This window comes from Pteropus alecto, unplaced genomic scaffold, assembly GCF_000325575.1.
Source record: "Pteropus alecto unplaced genomic scaffold, ASM32557v1 scaffold65, whole genome shotgun sequence".
Taxonomy (NCBI): domain Eukaryota; kingdom Metazoa; phylum Chordata; class Mammalia; order Chiroptera; family Pteropodidae; genus Pteropus; species Pteropus alecto.
Genome location: NW_006439191.1, coordinates 417,404 through 428,540, shown reverse-complemented (window position 1 = coordinate 428,540; position 11,137 = coordinate 417,404). Strand labels below are relative to the sequence as shown.

The following is an 11,137-nucleotide window of genomic DNA, read 5'->3' as shown; positions in this document are numbered from 1 at the left end:
GGAGCCCGGGCCCGGCCTCTCCCCGGCGCCCCGGCCGGGCCGCCTCGCCAGGAGTAAGTTTGTCACCGCCCTCTGAGGCCAGGCGTGCACAGGATGGCCGCGTTCGCGTGCGCGAGTGTGTGTGTGTGTGTGTGTGTGTGTGTGGACACCCATGTGACCTAGAAATGTCCGACGTGCGGAGGGACGGCGCGACCTCCACCCAGGCTGGAGGTGGGGGTCGAGCCGGTGGCGAGGTTCTGCGACCAGAACTTCGAGGCGCTGGGTGGGGGTAGGCCCTGTCCCCCGGCTTCGTGGTAACCAGGACTCAGCCTCCTCGGTTGGCTGTGGAAAAACTCGAATTTCCACAGCCAGGTGCCGCACACGGTGTCGGCCCCGGGGCCATCGCGGGAGCTTCGACATGATGAACAAATGAGAATCTGTGCTCCACCCCGGGAAGGCGAAATGACGGATAAGGGCAACATCTGATGGGGACCAGAAGTCCCAGAAACAAAAACAAGAAAACACCGGGGAGGAGGGGAGGGACTTTGCTCAGGGGGGTCCCCCTCTTTTAGCATTCGCCCAGTACTTCCTTCTCCCTTCCAGCTGACTGTTGAGTCACTGCCCAGTTTAGATCAAGCAGTTGCCTCCAAAACATGCATCCTAATGAGAATTTAGACTCCACTCGAGGTCCAGCCTTACAATTTTTAGGTGAAATGTGAGGCTTCTGAGTCACAATGACGTACCCATTTATGCACATGGGGAGCTGGGCTGAATCTTGATCATGGTGATTGGTCAACATTACCCCAAATAATTGGTCATGTGTATGTGTTTGGGAGCATAAACACCTGATATGTACACACATTTTCTCAGAAATGAAAAAAATCTTTCTCTGAAGTAGTTTCTCTGTGTAGAAAACATAGACTCAACTAATGCTTCTTACATCCCTGAAATTTAAAGTATTACTAACTCAGAGTAACTGAGGCCCTGGGAGACAGTCCTTTTTAAATTAAGAAAAAATAATAAAAACGATACTTATGAGAAATTAGTAAAGAATTTGAGCTCTGTGGACCCTCAGACTGGAGGAAGGGAGAGAAGACCAATCCAGGATCTTCCAGAGAGTGAGCTTTGTAGTTCTCATCTCTTAAGTATGCTTCCAAGTGGTGGTGTAATTGCAAGGTGACTCATTCAATGTTTTTATTCACCTGAGACAGATCTGAGTTCTAGCTAAGATTCATAGGGCACTGTCACTGTATCCCACAGAGCCTGAATTACTAGATAGTCAACACCTTCAGAGGTCTTTTTTTGTATATTAATTTTATACAACCTTATTAAAATTATGCTTATTGTTTATATAAAATTTAATTTTGGCAGAATCATTTATGATAACTTATTAGGCCTATAGCAGCATTGGGGACAACTTCTGAGTAAAGTGTATGATTTTCATCAAGGAAACAATCACTTAGGGGTAGCTACATATAAGGCTTGCACTTCGTTAACAGAAGTAAAAGGATGAAAGGTGAAAGAAACTGGACCTAATTACTGTCTAAACTCACTATGTATAGCCCAGTTTTTCTATTTTTTATGTGACTTAAGATTGGTCTTACTAAAACTGAATTTATGAAGTTCATATGCACTTTGATCACACCCTCCCACCTTCTCTCCACCCTTCTGATTCCAGTTAGTCTCTCAAGACTCGGCTCATTTGGGACATCGTCAGGGGAGCCTTTCCTGACTTCCAGCCTCCTAGCCCTCGGGGTGAGTATTGTTAATGTTCAACTTGCTAAGACTCCTTCTTTAAGTCATCGGAGAGGAACCTCTAGACCCCTTGGCCCAGCTGATTTCCTTTCCCCATTTTACCCTCCTCCTGGAAAAGACTGAGTTGGATTTAGGAATAAAGGTTGAAGTTGTCTTTTAGGAAAAGGAAGTGGACTGTATATTCAGGCATTCAGTTCATTTAGTTTGGGTCTGTACTATTTTAACAGGTCTTTTCTATGACCGAGCCTGTGCTAGGTTCCCAGCAAGATGTGATTTCTTGTCCTAGAGACAGTCAGCAAATGCTTTCAGGTATGTTGCCCTCTATCAGGGATGTTGGAAAATCAGTTACAGTGCAGATAGTTGAACGAATTGACCTCTGAGGATTTTCCAACTGTAAGATGTCTGTGAATGGTGTACATATGAGACATCCAGCTAGTGTATACTTCTCTGAGGCAGGATCTGTGTATTGTTCATCTAAACCAGTATTTTCAGATTGTGAGTCGTGACCCATTTGTGAGTCACGAAATCAATGGACTGGTCTATAATTATTATTTCAAAAAATAATGTGAAAAGATGAAAAAACAGATAATCTCCAAGTAAATCACCAAGTAATTATTGTGAAAGTTTTGTGTCAGTGACAGATACATATCTATGCTTTACAATGTGAAATATATTTCTTCCTTTGGCCATTCTCAAAAAAGTTTGAAAGGTACTCATTTAGACAGTCCTGACTGACAAAAAGGCAACTCAAGACGTAGGTGTTAGATATCTAAATGACAAATCATTAGTACTGTTCAAGACAGTGTCTTAATTGTAAAATTTAGGAGCTACTAGATTAAAAAAAGCTAAGACAGTATGGGTGTTTATAGTAAAACTTAAAACCAAATTTTCACAGAAGTGTTTGTAAAACTTCTGTCAAGGTTCAAGTGTGGTATTTCGACCTGGTACTTAGCAACAGCAACATTATTCAATTTATTAAATTTCTGTTAGGAAGAGGTAGTTTTCAGGATCCCAGGTATCCCTAGGGAGAGAGAGATTTATGTTTACACTTCTAGCTTCATTCTTGGCTTTTCTTTGGGGTTCTAAAACTGGCAAGGTGGGCTTGGGAGAATTCAGGAAAGAATACAGTTCTGGAAGTCAGGTTACTTAGCCTGTTGACCTTGGGCAGATCATTTAACTTTGCTGCCCGCAGTCATTTCATCTTTTAAGTGGGGATAATGACACCGACCTACCTGCCTCATAGAATTGATATGTGAGTCAGAGGAGATAACAAATATTTGAAAAATACTATGTTGAAAGATTTCAAAATGTAATTTAAATCCTCCATCATTTCAAAAAGGATTTGAGGCAACTAAGTGCAAGGATATAAGACAGTTTTTTTATTATTATTTCTGAGCTGTGGACTCCGTAGTCATTTTTTGACCCCAACTCTGTCACTGAACTGTGTTCCTGTGTCTCTCTAGGCAGACAGCTCTGAACATTGTGCTTCATATTGGTCTTCCACGAGCGGGGAGTTACCAATACCTGTGTAATAGGGTGAAGGGCAGTTTCACCTGCTGTTCCATGCATGTCTCTCCAGTGGTTGCTTATTTCCCCTCTTCTGCAAACATTCCTTTCATGCCATGAGCATTCAGTACACTCCTATAAGCGGGGTAGGAGTGTTCACCAGGTGGATCGAAGTGCAGGCAGGACTCCTGTGTTGCCACAGGAGCCTCTACGCTCAGAAGTGAACAGGTAGAGATATTTTCCTCCTCTCACCTGAAAACGGTCCTTTTCTCAGTAGCCATCCCATGCTGTTCCTGGGACCCATTTGGCATAAATCACAGTGTCTCAGGAAATATTCTGAAGGAACTGAAATAAACCAAGGAAACTAGATTGTTCTTTTTCTCATCACACAGCTGGGATAGACTGCTCGGAGTAGCTTGTGCTTGCTGCACTGACTTTGATGGTAGGTCACACTGAAAAAGTAAATAAATGTAACCCTCAGCTATGTGCACAAAGATATTCATCGAAGCACTGTGTGTAAGAGCAAACAGAATGTGGTCACCACCGTGTGCTGATACGGAGTAGTATCAAGATGTGTTATTAAGTGGAAAATGCACGTAACAAAACAGCGTGCATAATATTTGGTAAATAAATCAATAGATATGCATACATTTTTCTCTGGTAGGACAAAAACGCATAAAGAGTGATCTGCTTTTGAGCAGAAGGACCGCAGTGGTGAAGAGGGAGGTTCTTATTTTTCCTATTTGATACTTTTCTCCATCACTCCTTGGCCTTTTGGCTAAGATCAAGTGTAGTATATGTGATACTCTTCCTCGGTGTTTGCATTTTCTAACTATATATATTTTAAGTGTCGACATGTTATTTGAATTTTGCTTTTTTTGTATGAATAAATCTTACGTTTTTAAAGCACTCACGTTTGAGTACACTCAAAAATCATCGAAATATTCATGAGAATTTAATCATAATAAGAAACATACCAGATAAAACAGTGATGTGAATAATTAATTGACATTAAAATATATTTGTTTTTAAAAAATCTCCTGCTTTCCATTACTTGCACCTCCTGTGTCCTCAGACAGCTAACTGCATATAAACACCCCATCTCATTTGGTTAAATTCATCTGGGGAATAAAGGGCAAAAGACATTTCTATTTATTAACTTTGAAAAGTAGATAAATAATTAATAGCCCCTGGAGTCCCTGCATAGCAGATAACAGGCCCTTTGGGCAGTCCTCCTTATTCTCAGTGTCAGATATGCCATTCATCCTCCCGGCATTGTGATAAATCATAAGTAACAATGGTAAAACACAACTGTGATTCTTGACAAATTCAAATCGTTATGAGAAAATGTTTTCTGAATATGTATACATAGCCTATGTAGAAGAAATGGTCTAATGGCTAGACTTTGAAAAATTTGCAAGACTATAGTAGGTAACTATTCAAAAAGTTTAAAAAACTGTTGAGAGGATTCTTGGGTTTTTTCAGTTCATTATTTTCATTTTAAAATTATGCTCTTTACTAAATAATACTAAATGTGTATGCAAATGTGAAACATTATAATAGCCTAAATTAAAAACAAAGTTGGTTGCATGAGCCAAGTGCCAGTCATTCACAGCAAAAGAGCAAACAGTGGCTCTTAGCTTCCTTCTGTGGCTTGCGGAGCCAAGCTTGGCTAAATCAGGACTGACAGTTTTAGAGATTTGCCGGTTCCTTTACTACTAACGGGGTTTGTATCTTCACACCTAAGAGCAGTCTTCCTGTATATATTTCTGAAATATAGGGAGGTCTGCTTTCCCACTATACCTCTGACCCCTTATCTCAGCATATCTTTGTCTCTATCCCCAAATTATTGACAAATATTAAGGAAATAGATAGACATAGATGTGTTGGGAGGTTTAGCCACAGAGTTTCAACAACACTGTTCTTTTCCTTTCGTTTCCAAGCTCCATTCTTACCTTTTGTTTCTGGCAGTGGCGCATGTCCATGACGGGACTTTCGTAACAATAAAGTAATACTATGAACGAACCCTCACCAGGCATTGTTTTTGAACTTTGTCTTTTTTTGTGTGTATGTGAAATCTTGGGCCCTCACTTTTGAAGCCCTCATTGCTTCATCAGCCTAATTAGTAGTAGATAAGTGAGTCCATGCAGGACAGTAAAAAGTTTTTCTTCCTCTAGAGGCTACCACAGGGAGTGCCTGAAAGCTCCTTATCAAAGATATAGTCCTTTTCTCCAAGAAATCCTTGCTGAAATGCAGCATTTTGCCTTAAAGAGATAACACTGAGCTAGATGTAACCTGGAGATTACAAGTTATGTCTTGAAATGGTGAATGAGAGCCAGAAGGAATGAATGAATTTTCTTTCCCTGTGAACTAGGAAAGCTCAAACCTGGAAACCTTCGTGGGAGACATAGTAAGTCGGGAGGCCCTGGCCAGGTTGTTTTGCAACCACTTATATCTGTCTAATGAGGGTTTCTAAACTGCGTAAGCCCATATTAGCCTAGGGTCTTGGAATAAGAAAAAGGCAGACTTAATTTATATAGGAATTCATACTTGACATTCATACCAGTAGCAGCTCCAGCCAGGTCACCTGGCAAGGGAAGCCACAGATAGCTAAGATGATGCTAGATAGTATAAGCTTAATGTCCGGGGATAACACAGGAAGGGTCAGTTCAAGGGGGCTCTAGGAGCTTCCATTAAGAGTCTACTAGAGGCAGCCAAGCTGCTTAGCGTCCTCACATTGGCATATACCCCAGAGAATATGGGTAAATGATTGCTCTGCCACATCCAGGTCCCTAGGACATGTTTCTTTTTTAACTGCTCTGAGAGGAGGCACACTTTGTCTCCTGTGCTGATCAGTGTGCAGATGTGGTGTGGGTTGCCCTTGTTTCAGATACTGGGCTCGATAACGGAGGAATGGCCAAGATGACTTCTCAAGGGATGTGGAGCCTAAGCGTTCAGTGTTATGGTTTCCGTTGTTAGGAGGGGTAGAAGAGAGGAGTCATAAACAGCTAAAAAACATAAAACTTAGGTTTTGCTCTAGCTTTAAAAAGGTTTCATTATGCAGGGTTTTAAACGTACTCAACGGTGCAGGGACAGTACGGTGATTCCCATGTGCCCGCCATGCGGCTGCAGTGAGCCAGCAGCTCATCTAGTCTCGTTTTCTCCGTCCTCTCACTTCCGATTGTTTTGAAGCAAATCCAAGATATTATTTTATTTATAATATATGTATTTACACTTTAATATGTATCCCTAAAAGGTAAGAGCTCTTTTTGAAAACATTGCCATAATATCATCACGATACCTAAAAAACTGACAATCCTTTAATTATCATGAAATATGTAGTCAGTGTTCAAGTTCTCCCAACTGTCTCACAAATTCTTTTTAACAGTTGGCTTGTGTGAAGCAAGATCCAGACAAGGTCCACACATCGCATTTAGTCGATATGTTTCTAAAGTCTCTTTTTTCGGAAACATTTTTATTCAAGTATGATATATAGAGAAGAATGCACAAATCCTTAAGTGTACAAGTCAGTGAATTTTTTCCTGTGAAACCACCACCCATGTCATGAAATAGGGCGTGACCTGGATCCCTGTAGTACCTTATTGTAGTTTTACTTTGCATTTCTCTGATGACTAATAATGTCAATCCCTTTTAAAATACATTTTTGGGGGTATTTGGAAATTCTTTTTTTATGAAGTGCCTTTGCAAGTGTTTTGCTCCTCCCCTTTTTAAAATTATGTTTCTTTTTTCTTACCGATTTGTGGAATTCTTTATATATTCTGGATACCAGTCCTGTGTTGGATATATGGATTGCAAATTTCTTTTCCCACAGTGTGGTTTGCTTTCACTCTCTTAATGGTGTCTTGGTGAGCAGAAGTTCTTAATGAAACCCAGTTCATCAATTGTTCCCTTTATGGTTTGTGCTTCTCGTGTCCTACTTTAGAAGTCATTCCCTCTCCTTGAGGGCATGAAGATTTTTTCCTCAGTTATCCTCTGGAAGTTCCAGTGTTTTGCCTATACTCCCTCTAGAACTTAGTTCTGTGACTGGTGTGTTACAGATAAGGGTCATTTGTTTTTCCGTGCGGATATCCAGGTGATCCAGCACCATTCTGAAAAGACCATCCTTTCCCCTCTGTCCTGCAGTGGTTTCATTATCGTAAATTTGAGGACTGTACACACGGGGGTCTGTTTCTAAACTTTCTTTGTTCTATTGGTCTGTTTGTGTATCTTTGTGCTTCAATTGACAAAAGTTTGTATTAATGCTATACTGACGTAGTTGCTGTCAGTTTTTAAGTTTCGCCATCTGGTGTGTAAATCTTTCAACTCCGTTTTTCTTCTTCAAGATTGTCTTGGCTATTCTTAGCCCTTTGTATTTCATAGAAAAAAGAATAGAATCATCTTGTCAGTTTCTACAAAAAAGTACTGACTGGGCAAAACATTTTGACTAGGCTTGAATAAAATTTGTAGCTCTATTTGGGGAGAACAAATAGCTTTATAATATTGGATCTTTGTGTCTAGGAATATGGCATATTTCTCCCTTTACATAGGTCTTCTTAAATTTTTTCTTGGTAATGTGTCTTGATTTTCTAAGTAGGTCTTGCACATCTTTTATTTGACTTATTCCTACATATTGGGTGTTTTTTGATGCTAAATGGTATCATGGTTAAAATTTCATATTCTTCTCCCTGTCGTAATGTGAAGACTTTGGAAAGATACTTCATCTTCAAAGATACAGTAAAAGTTTATATCAGAACTATTCTTTGGTCTTGGATTTAGCATGTTTTTACAGTTTCTACTTGCTTTTAACTTACAAATAATTTAACACTATAGCTGGTCTTTCCTTCTTTTAAAGGACCAGATTTAAACTCTCCGTTTGAACTACCAGCGGCTCTCCCAGTGCCAGCAAGGGCAGTGGTGGTAGGAATCATAGCCTGCATTTATCGAGTGCTTGCTATGTGCTGGTTACTATCCTAAGTACTTTACACTTAATCATCACAACTACCCCATGAGGTGGATTAAATAATATTCTTATTTTAAAGGGTGGAAACTAAGGCACAGAGAGGCTGGATAACTTGCCCCAACAGCTTACAAATGGTAGCGCCAGGATTCACACCCAAGCTGGCAGGCACCAGAGCCCATGCTCTTAACATTATATAGTCTCTTATGTGGCAACAGCAAGTGGGGGCTAGAGTATGAGAAAAGGGATAAACTGGGGATCCCCGTAGGGTGGCTGGCTAGATAGCCAACTGTATACTTGCTTTTCAATACCTGTGAGATCCGTTGAGGACTGAGAAATATCTTGGGGTCCAGGTGGAGGCTGCGTTAGAAGGGGCCGAGGGCTAAATTAGTAGTTCAGGTCAAGAGAAGTTTCACATAGCTCAGGTAATCATAATTTGATCTTCCAATCAGATTTACAAAGTAAAGAAACATTACATTGATTGGTTTTTCAATTTTATCACCTTAAAATTTCCTTGGAGTAAATAGAATCATGACTTCTGGTCTGTTCTTTCTCCGCGGTGACAGGCACATCTATATTTAGACCAATAGTCATGCTTCTGTGGTGATGGATCAGTGTGTGCCTCCGAAAATGGCTGTGCATTGAAATAATAACGTGTATTTTCACGGACAGGGAAATTATCAACACTGTAGATTTGATGCACACACGTCAGAGGGACTCCTATGCAAATTTGCTTATTAAGTGGATAAACATTTGTGCTAGGACCGTAGATAGCCACTTGGGCAAGTATCCATGACCTCATGTAAGCAAGCAAACTCAGATTCATCCATATCACAAACAATGAATTTAGGGCTTCTCAGGCCTCAAGCATGAGATCCATTAATTTTGATAACACACAGAAGAAAAAGACAAAACATTTTGATAGCACAAGCCACAACTGGGGATTTTCTTTAACCCCATCATTTCTGGCCCCTCCCACATTTTGTGTGTCAGCAAGCTCTATTGACTCTACCTTTTTAATAGCTTTCAGATCTGTCTCCTCTTTTCTTTCTCCATTGCCACTAATAGTTGGGATCCTTGACATTTCAGTCTCCTGAATGCTTTGTTGTTTAATCAGTTGCCTTCACTGCCACCAAAATCATCTTTATAATCCATATAAAGCCATCATATCACTTTCCTACTGAAAACAATCTCAATGGCTCCCATCACTTAAAGGACTAAAATCTAATGTCTGGAGACTGGTCTGTGAGACTCCTTAGGAACCGGCCATGCCTCTTTCGAGTCCCCATCTCCCTCATTCCTTCACCTGTGGCACCAACCCCAGGAACCTCCTGGGGCTCCTGGGCCCACGGTCTGCTCTCAGACTTGGTGCCTTGTTGTGATGTCTCCGAGTCAGGTGCCTTCCCTGCCACCCCTCTTCTCTCCTTTGCCCTCTTGGCCAACTCTTAACTTTCCTTAGAGAATGTCCTCATCCTCTTCTTGGGTGGAAGGCTTGGTACACTTCTGTAAGCGTGTTTCCGACCATACCGTACCATAAAAATGTCCGTCTTCCTTGGAGGGCTCCGGAGGTCTTGAAGGAGGATCTTATTTTTGTTTTCCCAGGGCACCATATGTATACTTCACAGACATTTGCTGCATGGATTCTTCCATCCATCCAACCATCCATCTGTTCCTTCAACTAATATTTATTGAGCATTTGCTATATGCAAGGCATTGTTTTAGCTGCTGGAAATATGCAGTGAACAAAACAAAATCCTTATTTCTACAGAGCTGATATATTAGTGAGAGAAGACAGGTAATAAAGAAAGAAATAAACAGGAAATATTTCAGGTGGTGTGAAGTGCTAGGCAGAGAATTAAAGACGGGTCATGTGACACAGAATGTGTGAGTAAGTACTTTTATTGGATGGCCAGAGAGGGCATCCCTGACGGGTACTCTAGAGGCTGAGATCTGAATGAACTACCCTTGCCAAGACCAGGGTAAAGAGCATTCCAGGCAGAAGGGAGAGATTACAAAGGCCTTAGGGTAAGAAAGAGTGGATTTAAAATAAACATGGTTACCTAAAGCCAGCGGCACAGCGGAGAAAATGCCTCTGAGAGAGAGAACTGAAGAGCTAGATCATAGCTGGCTTTGGAGTCAAAGGTACTTCATTCTTTAAAACATGCTAGATTCTTACTGGCAGCTTAATGGCAAAATAAAAAAGACTTGTTGTTCACAACTGATGCACAAAAGCACTTAGGAATGTAGGTGCCGAACTCCCCTCCCCACTGCGCTTGGAGCCAAACTATCTGTGTCAAGATGGCCTGTGTGAAGAAGCTGCCCAGTTATAACTCACTTGACTTTCTGTTCTTTGGACCTTCACTTCACCCAAGCCACACAGTTAATATAACCACAAGAATGTGAACACTTTTATTTGCTCTGAAACGTGCCTATTTTTAACCTTTACGGTGGGAGAAAAAGCCCTTAATATACCCATCCTTCATTATTTTGCAGCTTAGTGTTTTCCATTCCTTTCCTGTGCCCCCTGGTGGTGGTGGTGGGGGCCGGGGCTTGGGGAGGATGTGCGGTATCTGAGATGCTGTGTGCTCCTGAGCTGGGCGAGCTGTGTGCCCATGTGCACACATGGGCCACGGCTGGGGGTTATGTAACCAGAGCTGTTCTGAGTACATTTGGCTCACGCAGAAGGCCATGATGTGGCAGCTACAAATCTCATTGCAGGTAGGCTGGGCGTGAACTCGCAAAGCAAGAATCGTGGCTCAGGGCAGCCTGCCGGTCAGCTTTGTTTTCCAACTGAAATGTTTCCTCAGCCCTGCCACAGTCAAGATATACTGGAGATACATGAATTTTATTTTTTCCAGCGGGCGAGTGGCTATCAGAGTAGATCTGGCCTGATAAAAGTCTTCACATTCTTGAGGTTGTATCAACCAAGTGACTTGGCCA

General features: G+C 41.4%; 1 long non-coding RNA gene across 2 annotated transcripts in view; it reads left to right on the top strand.

Moving 5' to 3' along the window:
• The window catches only part of LOC107195954, a 126,525-nt gene continuing 115,388 nt past the window's right edge, over nt 1-11,137 (top strand). For both annotated transcript variants that reach the window (XR_001517266.2, XR_003047569.1), the window contains exons 1-2: nt 1-53; nt 1,658-1,734. This is a non-coding gene — a long non-coding RNA (uncharacterized LOC107195954). The remainder of the gene's footprint in view (nt 54-1,657; nt 1,735-11,137) is intronic.